Below are 13,209 nucleotides of genomic sequence, written 5' to 3'. Positions count from 1 at the left end.
ACCCTGCGATCAATGAGGGAGATATGTCAAGATGTGTGTTGGTTTTGAGGACGGCTCTCTGGAGAGTCTTAGCAAAGAGGTCACACGGATAATCAGAGCAATTCTCAGAGACACTGAGAACGAGCTCGACAATTCCCTCTTGGCACTTTCCCTGTAGGAGATACCGCAAGACGTTTCTGTATATTGGGCACGGCGCTCTGCAGGCTGTTAGCAGAGACTTTCCCGGGACAGTAAAACCCGACATCAGAGACACTGAGAAGAAGCCCCAATGTTCCTTCCAGGCATTTTCAGTGTGGGTGCCTTCTCCACGTGGTTCCTGGTTTCAGTGCAGCTCTGAAGAGAATGTTAGCAAAGAGGTAACCGGGACAGTGAAAACAGTACTCAAAGACAGGGAGAGCAAGCTCTCTCTTGGCGCTTTGGATGTGGGACATACAGCGAGATGTTTGCTGCTTTTACATTTGGCTCTTGGGAGATTTGCAGCACAAAGCTATCTAGTTGATTTGAAGCAGTTCCGAGAAAGTCTAAACATAATCGCCACTTTTCCCTCCTGGCACTTTCCATGTGGGAGATATAGCAGGATGTATATTGGTTTTGAGGAACTGCCCGCAGACAGTGTAGGCAGAAAAGTTCCTGGCTCCTCGAATGCCGTTCCTGGAGACACTGCGATCAATGTGGGAGATATGTCAAGATGTGTGTTGGTTTTGAGGACGGCTCTCTGGAGAGTCTTAGCAAAGAGGTAACACGGATAATCAGAGCAATTCTCAGAGACACTGAGAACAGCTATACAATTCGCTTTGGGCCCTTTGCTTGTTTTACGTATAACAAGACGTTTATGGATTTTGAGGAGAACTCCTGGAGGGTGTAGAAGAAAAAGTTGGTGGCACACTGAATGCCGTTATTGGAGACACTGAGAAACAAGCCCTACAATTCCCTCCTGGCTCTTTCCATGTTGGAGGTACAGCAAGAAGAGTGTTGGTTGGTTTTGTGCCTAGCTTTATGGCGAGAGTAGGCAGAGAGAGAATTAGGTGACTTGAAGCAGTTCCTATCGAGTCCAAGAATAGTCCCCACCTTTCCCTGCTGGCACTTTCCATGTGGAGATAGGTCTTGATATGTGCTTTGCTTTTGAGCACAACTCTCTCGAGAGAATGTTAGCAAAGAGGTAACGGGGAGAGTAGAAAGCAGTACTCAAAGACAGGGAGAACAAGCTCTACATTTCCCACCTGGCACTTCCCATGTAGCAGGTATAGCAGGATGTATATTGCTTTTGAGGACAACTCAATGGACAGTGTAGGGAGAAAAGTTCCTGGCTCATTGAATGCCGTTCCTGGAGACCCTGCGATCAATGAGGGAGATATGTCAAGATGTGTGTTGGTTTTGAGGACGGCTCTCTGGAGAGTCTTAGCAAAGAGGTCACACGGATAATCAGAGCAATTCTCAGAGACACTGAGAACGAGCTCGACAACTCCCTCTTGGCACTTTCCCTGTAGGAGATACCGCAAGACGTTTCTGTATATTGGGCACAGCGCTCTGCAGGGTGTTAGCAGAGACTTTCCCGGGACAGTAAAACCCGACATCAGAGACACTGAGAAGAAGCCCCAATGTTCCTTCCAGGCATTTTCAGTGTGGGTGCCTTCTCCACGTGGTTCCTGGTTTCAGTGCAGCTCTGAAGAGAATGTTAGCAAAGAGGTAACCGGGACAGTGAAAACAGTACTCAAAGACAGGGAGAGCAAGCTCTCTCTTGGCGCTTTGGATGTGGGACATACAGCGAGATGTTTGCTGCTTTTACATTTGGCTCTTGGGAGATTTGCAGCACAAAGCTATCTAGTTGATTTGAAGCAGTTCCGAGAAAGTCTAAACATAATCGCCACTTTTCCCTCCTGGCACTTTCCATGTGGGAGATATAGCAGGATGTATATTGGTTTTGAGGAACTGCCCGCAGACAGTGTAGGCAGAAAAGTTCCTGGCTCCTCGAATGCCGTTCCTGGAGACACTGCGATCAATGTGGGAGATATGTCAAGATGTGTGTTGGTTTTGAGGACGGCTCTCTGGAGAGTCTTAGCAAAGAGGTAACACGGATAATCAGAGCAATTCTCAGAGACACTGAGAACAGCTATACAATTCGCTTTGGGCCCTTTGCTTGTTTTACGTATAACAAGACGTTTATGGATTTTGAGGAGAACTCCTGGAGGGTGTAGAAGAAAAAGTTGGTGGCACACTGAATGCCGTTATTGGAGACACTGAGAAACAAGCCCTACAATTCCCTCCTGGCTCTTTCCATGTTGGAGGTACAGCAAGAAGAGTGTTGGTTGGTTTTGTGCCTAGCTTTATGGCGAGAGTAGGCAGAGAGAGAATTAGGTGACTTGAAGCAGTTCCTATCGAGTCCAAGAATAGTCCCCACCTTTCCCTGCTGGCACTTTCCATGTGGAGATAGGTCTTGATATGTGCTTTGCTTTTGAGCACAACTCTCTCGAGAGAATGTTAGCAAAGAGGTAACGGGGAGAGTAGAAAGCAGTACTCAAAGACAGGGAGAACAAGCTCTACATTTCCCACCTGGCACTTCCCATGTAGCAGGTATAGCAGGATGTATATTGCTTTTGAGGACAACTCAATGGACAGTGTAGGGAGAAAAGTTCCTGGCTCATTGAATGCCGTTCCTGGAGACCCTGCGATCAATGAGGGAGATATGTCAAGATGTGTGTTGGTTTTGAGGACGGCTCTCTGGAGAGTCTTAGCAAAGAGGTCACACGGATAATCAGAGCAATTCTCAGAGACACTGAGAACGAGCTCGACAATTCCCTCTTGGCACTTTCCCTGTAGGAGATACCGCAAGACGTTTCTGTATATTGGGCACGGCGCTCTGCAGGGTGTTAGCAGAGACTTTCCCGGGACAGTAAAACCCGACATCAGAGACACTGAGAAGAAGCCCCAATGTTCCTTCCAGGCATTTTCAGTGTGGGTGCCTTCTCCACGTGGTTCCTGGTTTCAGTGCAGCTCTGAAGAGAATGTTAGCAAAGAGGTAACCGGGACAGTGAAAACAGTACTCAAAGACAGGGAGAGCAAGCTCTCTCTTGGCGCTTTGGATGTGGGACATACAGCGAGATGTTTGCTGCTTTTACATTTGGCTCTTGGGAGATTTGCAGCACAAAGCTATCTAGTTGATTTGAAGCAGTTCCGAGAAAGTCTAAACATAATCGCCACTTTTCCCTCCTGGCACTTTCCATGTGGGAGATATAGCAGGATGTATATTGGTTTTGAGGAACTGCCCGCAGACAGTGTAGGCAGAAAAGTTCCTGGCTCCTCGAATGCCGTTCCTGGAGACACTGCGATCAATGTGGGAGATATGTCAAGATGTGTGTTGGTTTTGAGGACGGCTCTCTGGAGAGTCTTAGCAAAGAGGTAACACGGATAATCAGAGCAATTCTCAGAGACACTGAGAACAGCTATACAATTCGCTTTGGGCCCTTTGCTTGTTTTACGTATAACAAGACGTTTATGGATTTTGAGGAGAACTCCTGGAGGGTGTAGAAGAAAAAGTTGGTGGCACACTGAATGCCGTTATTGGAGACACTGAGAAACAAGCCCTACAATTCCCTCCTGGCTCTTTCCATGTTGGAGGTACAGCAAGAAGAGTGTTGGTTGGTTTTGTGCCTAGCTTTATGGCGAGAGTAGGCAGAGAGAGAATTAGGTGACTTGAAGCAGTTCCTATCGAGTCCAAGAATAGTCCCCACCTTTCCCTGCTGGCACTTTCCATGTGGAGATAGGTCTTGATATGTGCTTTGCTTTTGAGCACAACTCTCTCGAGAGAATGTTAGCAAAGAGGTAACGGGGAGAGTAGAAAGCAGTACTCAAAGACAGGGAGAACAAGCTCTACATTTCCCACCTGGCACTTCCCATGTAGCAGGTATAGCAGGATGTATATTGCTTTTGAGGACAACTCAATGGACAGTGTAGGGAGAAAAGTTCCTGGCTCATTGAATGCCGTTCCTGGAGACCCTGCGATCAATGAGGGAGATATGTCAAGATGTGTGTTGGTTTTGAGGACGGCTCTCTGGAGAGTCTTAGCAAAGAGGTCACACGGATAATCAGAGCAATTCTCAGAGACACTGAGAACGAGCTCGACAACTCCCTCTTGGCACTTTCCCTGTAGGAGATACCGCAAGACGTTTCTGTATATTGGGCACAGCGCTCTGCAGGGTGTTAGCAGAGACTTTCCCGGGACAGTAAAACCCGACATCAGAGACACTGAGAAGAAGCCCCAATGTTCCTTCCAGGCATTTTCAGTGTGGGTGCCTTCTCCACGTGGTTCCTGGTTTCAGTGCAGCTCTGAAGAGAATGTTAGCAAAGAGGTAACCGGGACAGTGAAAACAGTACTCAAAGACAGGGAGAGCAAGCTCTCTCTTGGCGCTTTGGATGTGGGACATACAGCAAGATGTTTGCTGCTTTTACATTTGGCTCTTGGGAGATTTGCAGCACAAAGCTATCTAGTTGATTTGAAGCAGTTCCGAGAAAGTCTAAACATAATCGCCACTTTTCCCTCCTGGCACTTTCCATGTGGGAGATATAGCAGGATGTATATTGGTTTTGAGGAACTGCCCGCAGACAGTGTAGGCAGAAAAGTTCCTGGCTCCTCGAATGCCGTTCCTGGAGACACTGCGATCAATGTGGGAGATATGTCAAGATGTGTGTTGGTTTTGAGGACGGCTCTCTGGAGAGTCTTAGCAAAGAGGTAACACGGATAATCAGAGCAATTCTCAGAGACACTGAGAACAGCTATACAATTCGCTTTGGGCCCTTTGCTTGTTTTACGTATAACAAGACGTTTATGGATTTTGAGGAGAACTCCTGGAGGGTGTAGAAGAAAAAGTTGGTGGCACACTGAATGCCGTTATTGGAGACACTGAGAAACAAGCCCTACAATTCCCTCCTGGCTCTTTCCATGTTGGAGGTACAGCAAGAAGAGTGTTGGTTGGTTTTGTGCCTAGCTTTATGGCGAGAGTAGGCAGAGAGAGAATTAGGTGACTTGAAGCAGTTCCTATCGAGTCCAAGAATAGTCCCCACCTTTCCCTGCTGGCACTTTCCATGTGGAGATAGGTCTTGATATGTGCTTTGCTTTTGAGCACAACTCTCTCGAGAGAATGTTAGCAAAGAGGTAACGGGGAGAGTAGAAAGCAGTCCTCAAAGACAGGGAGAACAAGCTCTACATTTCCCACCTGGCACTTCCCATGTAGCAGGTATAGCAGGATGTATATTGCTTTTGAGGACAACTCAATGGACAGTGTAGGGAGAAAAGTTCCTGGCTCATTGAATGCCGTTCCTGGAGACCCTGCGATCAATGAGGGAGATATGTCAAGATGTGTGTTGGTTTTGAGGACGGCTCTCTGGAGAGTCTTAGCAAAGAGGTCACACGGATAATCAGACCAATTCTCAGAGACACTGAGAACGAGCTCGACAACTCCCTCTTGGCACTTTCCCTGTAGGAGATACCGCAAGACGTTTCTGTATATTGGGCACAGCGCTCTGCAGGGTGTTAGCAGAGACTTTCCCGGGACAGTAAAACCCGACATCAGAGACACTGAGAAGAAGCCCCAATGTTCCTTCCAGGCATTTTCAGTGTGGGTGCCTTCTCCACGTGGTTCCTGGTTTCAGTGCAGCTCTGAAGAGAATGTTAGCAAAGAGGTAACCGGGACAGTGAAAACAGTACTCAAAGACAGGGAGAGCAAGCTCTCTCTTGGCGCTTTGGATGTGGGACATACAGCGAGATGTTTGCTGCTTTTACATTTGGCTCTTGGGAGATTTGCAGCACAAAGCTATCTAGTTGATTTGAAGCAGTTCTGAGAAAGTCTAAACATAATCCCCACTTTTCCCTCCTGGCACTTTCCATGTGGGAGATATAGCAGGATGTATATTGGTTTTGAGGAACTGCCCGCAGACAGTGTAGGCAGAAAAGTTCCTGGCTCCTCGAATGCCGTTCCTGGAGACACTGCGATCAATGTGGGAGATATGTCAAGATGTGTGTTGGTTTTGAGGACGGCTCTCTGGAGAGTCTTAGCAAAGAGGTAACACGGATAATCAGAGCAATTCTCAGAGACACTGAGAACAGCTATACAATTCGCTTTGGGCCCTTTGCTTGTTTTACGTATAACAAGACGTTTATGGATTTTGAGGAGAACTCCTGGAGGGTGTAGAAGAAAAAGTTGGTGGCACACTGAATGCCGTTATTGGAGACACTGAGAAACAAGCCCTACAATTCCCTCCTGGCTCTTTCCATGTTGGAGGTACAGCAAGAAGAGTGTTGGTTGGTTTTGTGCCTAGCTTTATGGCGAGAGTAGGCAGAGAGAGAATTAGGTGACTTGAAGCAGTTCCTATCGAGTCCAAGAATAGTCCCCACCTTTCCCTGCTGGCACTTTCCATGTGGAGATAGGTCTTGATATGTGCTTTGCTTTTGAGCACAACTCTCTCTCGAGAATGTTAGCAAAGAGGTAACGGGGAGAGTAGAAAGCAGTCCTCAAAGACAGGGAGAACAAGCTCTACATTTCCCACCTGGCACTTCCCATGTAGCAGGTATAGCAGGATGTATATTGCTTTTGAGGACAACTCAATGGACAGTGTAGGGAGAAAAGTTCCTGGCTCATTGAATGCCGTTCCTGGAGACCCTGCGATCAATGAGGGAGATATGTCAAGATGTGTGTTGGTTTTGAGGACGGCTCTCTGGAGAGTCTTAGCAAAGAGGTCACACGGATAATCAGAGCAATTCTCAGAGACACTGAGAACGAGCTCGACAACTCCCTCTTGGCACTTTCCCTGTAGGAGATACCGCAAGACGTTTCTGTATATTGGGCACAGCGCTCTGCAGGGTGTTAGCAGAGACTTTCCCGGGACAGTAAAACCCGACATCAGAGACACTGAGAAGAAGCCCCAATGTTCCTTCCAGGCATTTTCAGTGTGGGTGCCTTCTCCACGTGGTTCCTGGTTTCAGTGCAGCTCTGAAGAGAATGTTAGCAAAGAGGTAACCGGGACAGTGAAAACAGTACTCAAAGACAGGGAGAGCAAGCTCTCTCTTGGCGCTTTGGATGTGGGACATACAGCGAGATGTTTGCTGCTTTTACATTTGGCTCTTGGGAGATTTGCAGCACAAAGCTATCTAGTTGATTTGAAGCAGTTCCGAGAAAGTCTAAACATAATCGCCACTTTTCCCTCCTGGCACTTTCCATGTGGGAGATATAGCAGGATGTATATTGGTTTTGAGGAACTGCCCGCAGACAGTGTAGGCAGAAAAGTTCCTGGCTCCTCGAATGCCGTTCCTGGAGACACTGCGATCAATGTGGGAGATATGTCAAGATGTGTGTTGGTTTTGAGGACGGCTCTCTGGAGAGTCTTAGCAAAGAGGTAACACGGATAATCAGAGCAATTCTCAGAGACACTGAGAACAGCTATACAATTCGCTTTGGGCCCTTTGCTTGTTTTACGTATAACAAGACGTTTATGGATTTTGAGGAGAACTCCTGGAGGGTGTAGAAGAAAAAGTTGGTGGCACACTGAATGCCGTTATTGGAGACACTGAGAAACAAGCCCTACAATTCCCTCCTGGCTCTTTCCATGTTGGAGGTACAGCAAGAAGAGTGTTGGTTGGTTTTGTGCCTAGCTTTATGGCGAGAGTAGGCAGAGAGAGAATTAGGTGACTTGAAGCAGTTCCTATCGAGTCCAAGAATAGTCCCCACCTTTCCCTGCTGGCACTTTCCATGTGGAGATAGGTCTTGATATGTGCTTTGCTTTTGAGCACAACTCTCTCGAGAGAATGTTAGCAAAGAGGTAACGGGGAGAGTAGAAAGCAGTACTCAAAGACAGGGAGAACAAGCTCTACATTTCCCACCTGGCACTTCCCATGTAGCAGGTATAGCAGGATGTATATTGCTTTTGAGGACAACTCAATGGACAGTGTAGGGAGAAAAGTTCCTGGCTCATTGAATGCCGTTCCTGGAGACCCTGCGATCAATGAGGGAGATATGTCAAGATGTGTGTTGGTTTTGAGGACGGCTCTCTGGAGAGTCTTAGCAAAGAGGTCACACGGATAATCAGAGCAATTCTCAGAGACACTGAGAACGAGCTCGACAATTCCCTCTTGGCACTTTCCCTGTAGGAGATACCGCAAGACGTTTCTGTATATTGGGCACGGCGCTCTGCAGGCTGTTAGCAGAGACTTTCCCGGGACAGTAAAACCCGACATCAGAGACACTGAGAAGAAGCCCCAATGTTCCTTCCAGGCATTTTCAGTGTGGGTGCCTTCTCCACGTGGTTCCTGGTTTCAGTGCAGCTCTGAAGAGAATGTTAGCAAAGAGGTAACCGGGACAGTGAAAACAGTACTCAAAGACAGGGAGAGCAAGCTCTCTCTTGGCGCTTTGGATGTGGGACATACAGCGAGATGTTTGCTGCTTTTACATTTGGCTCTTGGGAGATTTGCAGCACAAAGCTATCTAGTTGATTTGAAGCAGTTCCGAGAAAGTCTAAACATAATCGCCACTTTTCCCTCCTGGCACTTTCCATGTGGGAGATATAGCAGGATGTATATTGGTTTTGAGGAACTGCCCGCAGACAGTGTAGGCAGAAAAGTTCCTGGCTCCTCGAATGCCGTTCCTGGAGACACTGCGATCAATGTGGGAGATATGTCAAGATGTGTGTTGGTTTTGAGGACGGCTCTCTGGAGAGTCTTAGCAAAGAGGTAACACGGATAATCAGAGCAATTCTCAGAGACACTGAGAACAGCTATACAATTCGCTTTGGGCCCTTTGCTTGTTTTACGTATAACAAGACGTTTATGGATTTTGAGGAGAACTCCTGGAGGGTGTAGAAGAAAAAGTTGGTGGCACACTGAATGCCGTTATTGGAGACACTGAGAAACAAGCCCTACAATTCCCTCCTGGCTCTTTCCATGTTGGAGGTACAGCAAGAAGAGTGTTGGTTGGTTTTGTGCCTAGCTTTATGGCGAGAGTAGGCAGAGAGAGAATTAGGTGACTTGAAGCAGTTCCTATCGAGTCCAAGAATAGTCCCCACCTTTCCCTGCTGGCACTTTCCATGTGGAGATAGGTCTTGATATGTGCTTTGCTTTTGAGCACAACTCTCTCTCGAGAATGTTAGCAAAGAGGTAACGGGGAGAGTAGAAAGCAGTACTCAAAGACAGGGAGAACAAGCTCTACATTTCCCACCTGGCACTTCCCATGTAGCAGGTATAGCAGGATGTATATTGCTTTTGAGGACAACTCAATGGACAGTGTAGGGAGAAAAGTTCCTGGCTCATTGAATGCTGTTCCTGGAGACCCTGCGATCAATGAGGGAGATATGTCAAGATGTGTGTTGGTTTTGAGGACGGCTCTCTGGAGAGTCTTAGCAAAGAGGTCACACGGATAATCAGAGCAATTCTCAGAGACACTGAGAACGAGCTCGACAATTCCCTCTTGGCACTTTCCCTGTAGGAGATACCGCAAGACGTTTCTGTATATTGGGCACGGCGCTCTGCAGGGTGTTAGCAGAGACTTTCCCGGGACAGTAAAACCCGACATCAGAGACACTGAGAAGAAGCCCCAATGTTCCTTCCAGGCATTTTCAGTGTGGGTGCCTTCTCCACGTGGTTCCTGGTTTCAGTGCAGCTCTGAAGAGAATGTTAGCAAAGAGGTAACCGGGACAGTGAAAACAGTACTCAAAGACAGGGAGAGCAAGCTCTCTCTTGGCGCTTTGGATGTGGGACATACAGCGAGATGTTTGCTGCTTTTACATTTGGCTCTTGGGAGATTTGCAGCACAAAGCTATCTAGTTGATTTGAAGCAGTTCCGAGAAAGTCTAAACATAATCGCCACTTTTCCCTCCTGGCACTTTCCATGTGGGAGATATAGCAGGATGTATATTGGTTTTGAGGAACTGCCCGCAGACAGTGTAGGCAGAAAAGTTCCTGGCTCCTCGAATGCCGTTCCTGGAGACACTGCGATCAATGTGGGAGATATGTCAAGATGTGTGTTGGTTTTGAGGACGGCTCTCTGGAGAGTCTTAGCAAAGAGGTAACACGGATAATCAGAGCAATTCTCAGAGACACTGAGAACAGCTATACAATTCGCTTTGGGCCCTTTGCTTGTTTTACGTATAACAAGACGTTTATGGATTTTGAGGAGAACTCCTGGAGGGTGTAGAAGAAAAAGTTGGTGGCACACTGAATGCCGTTATTGGAGACACTGAGAAACAAGCCCTACAATTCCCTCCTGGCTCTTTCCATGTTGGAGGTACAGCAAGAAGAGTGTTGGTTGGTTTTGTGCCTAGCTTTATGGCGAGAGTAGGCAGAGAGAGAATTAGGTGACTTGAAGCAGTTCCTATCGAGTCCAAGAATAGTCCCCACCTTTCCCTGCTGGCACTTTCCATGTGGAGATAGGTCTTGATATGTGCTTTGCTTTTGAGCACAACTCTCTCGAGAGAATGTTAGCAAAGAGGTAACGGGGAGAGTAGAAAGCAGTACTCAAAGACAGGGAGAACAAGCTCTACATTTCCCACCTGGCACTTCCCATGTAGCAGGTATAGCAGGATGTATATTGCTTTTGAGGACAACTCAATGGACAGTGTAGGGAGAAAAGTTCCTGGCTCATTGAATGCCGTTCCTGGAGACCCTGCGATCAATGAGGGAGATATGTCAAGATGTGTGTTGGTTTTGAGGACGGCTCTCTGGAGAGTCTTAGCAAAGAGGTCACACGGATAATCAGAGCAATTCTCAGAGACACTGAGAACGAGCTCGACAATTCCCTCTTGGCACTTTCCCTGTAGGAGATACCGCAAGACGTTTCTGTATATTGGGCACGGCGCTCTGCAGGCTGTTAGCAGAGACTTTCCCGGGACAGTAAAACCCGACATCAGAGACACTGAGAAGAAGCCCCAATGTTCCTTCCAGGCATTTTCAGTGTGGGTGCCTTCTCCACGTGGTTCCTGGTTTCAGTGCAGCTCTGAAGAGAATGTTAGCAAAGAGGTAACCGGGACAGTGAAAACAGTACTCAAAGACAGGGAGAGCAAGCTCTCTCTTGGCGCTTTGGATGTGGGACATACAGCGAGATGTTTGCTGCTTTTACATTTGGCTCTTGGGAGATTTGCAGCACAAAGCTATCTAGTTGATTTGAAGCAGTTCTGAGAAAGTCTAAACATAATCCCCACTTTTCCCTCCTGGCACTTTCCATGTGGGAGATATAGCAGGATGTATATTGGTTTTGAGGAACTGCCCGCAGACAGTGTAGGCAGAAAAGTTCCTGGCTCCTCGAATGCCGTTCCTGGAGACACTGCGATCAATGTGGGAGATATGTCAAGATGTGTGTTGGTTTTGAGGACGGCTCTCTGGAGAGTCTTAGCAAAGAGGTAACACGGATAATCAGAGCAATTCTCAGAGACACTGAGAACAGCTATACAATTCGCTTTGGGCCCTTTGCTTGTTTTACGTATAACAAGACGTTTATGGATTTTGAGGAGAACTCCTGGAGGGTGTAGAAGAAAAAGTTGGTGGCACACTGAATGCCGTTATTGGAGACACTGAGAAACAAGCCCTACAATTCCCTCCTGGCTCTTTCCATGTTGGAGGTACAGCAAGAAGAGTGTTGGTTGGTTTTGTGCCTAGCTTTATGGCGAGAGTAGGCAGAGAGAGAATTAGGTGACTTGAAGCAGTTCCTATCGAGTCCAAGAATAGTCCCCACCTTTCCCTGCTGGCACTTTCCATGTGGAGATAGGTCTTGATATGTGCTTTGCTTTTGAGCACAACTCTCTCGAGAGAATGTTAGCAAAGAGGTAACGGGGAGAGTAGAAAGCAGTACTCAAAGACAGGGAGAACAAGCTCTACATTTCCCACCTGGCACTTCCCATGTAGCAGGTATAGCAGGAGGTATATTGCTTTTGAGGACAACTCAATGGACAGTGTAGGGAGAAAAGTTCCTGGCTCATTGAATGCCGTTCCTGGAGACCCTGCGATCAATGAGGGAGATATGTCAAGATGTGTGTTGGTTTTGAGGACGGCTCTCTGGAGAGTCTTAGCAAAGAGGTCACACGGATAATCAGACCAATTCTCAGAGACACTGAGAACGAGCTCGACAATTCCCTCTTGGCACTTTCCCTGTAGGAGATACCGCAAGACGTTTCTGTATATTGGGCACAGCGCTCTGCAGGCTGTTAGCAGAGACTTTCCCGGGACAGTAAAACCCGACATCAGAGACACTGAGAAGAAGCCCCAATGTTCCTTCCAGGCATTTTCAGTGTGGGTGCCTTCTCCACGTGGTTCCTGGTTTCACTGCAGCTCTGAAGAGAATGTTAGCAAAGAGGTAACCGGGACAGTGAAAACAGTACTCAAAGACAGGGAGAGCAAGCTCTCTCTTGGCGCTTTGGATGTGGGACATACAGCGAGATGTTTGCTGCTTTTACATTTGGCTCTTGGGAGATTTGCAGCACAAAGCTATCTAGTTGATTTGAAGCAGTTCCGAGAAAGTCTAAACATAATCGCCACTTTTCCCTCCTGGCACTTTCCATGTGGGAGATATAGCAGGATGTATATTGGTTTTGAGGAACTGCCCGCAGACAGTGTAGGCAGAAAAGTTCCTGGCTCCTCGAATGCCGTTCCTGGAGACACTGCGATCAATGTGGGAGATATGTCAAGATGTGTGTTGGTTTTGAGGACGGCTCTCTGGAGAGTCTTAGCAAAGAGGTAACACGGATAATCAGAGCAATTCTCAGAGACACTGAGAACAGCTATACAATTCGCTTTGGGCCCTTTGCTTGTTTTACGTATAACAAGACGTTTATGGATTTTGAGGAGAACTCCTGGAGGGTGTAGAAGAAAAAGTTGGTGGCACACTGAATGCCGTTATTGGAGACACTGAGAAACAAGCCCTACAATTCCCTCCTGGCTCTTTCCATGTTGGAGGTACAGCAAGAAGAGTGTTGGTTGGTTTTGTGCCTAGCTTTATGGCGAGAGTAGGCAGAGAGAGAATTAGGTGACTTGAAGCAGTTCCTATCGAGTCCAAGAATAGTCCCCACCTTTCCCTGCTGGCACTTTCCATGTGGAGATAGGTCTTGATATGTGCTTTGCTTTTGAGCACAACTCTCTCGAGAGAATGTTAGCAAAGAGGTAACGGGGAGAGTAGAAAGCAGTACTCAAAGACAGGGAGAACAAGCTCTACATTTCCCACCTGGCACTTCCCATGTAGC

This window comes from Larus michahellis, chromosome 3 (assembly GCF_964199755.1).
Source record: "Larus michahellis chromosome 3, bLarMic1.1, whole genome shotgun sequence".
Classification (NCBI taxonomy): Eukaryota; Metazoa; Chordata; class Aves; order Charadriiformes; family Laridae; genus Larus; species Larus michahellis.
Note: the sequence above shows the minus strand (reverse complement) of the source record.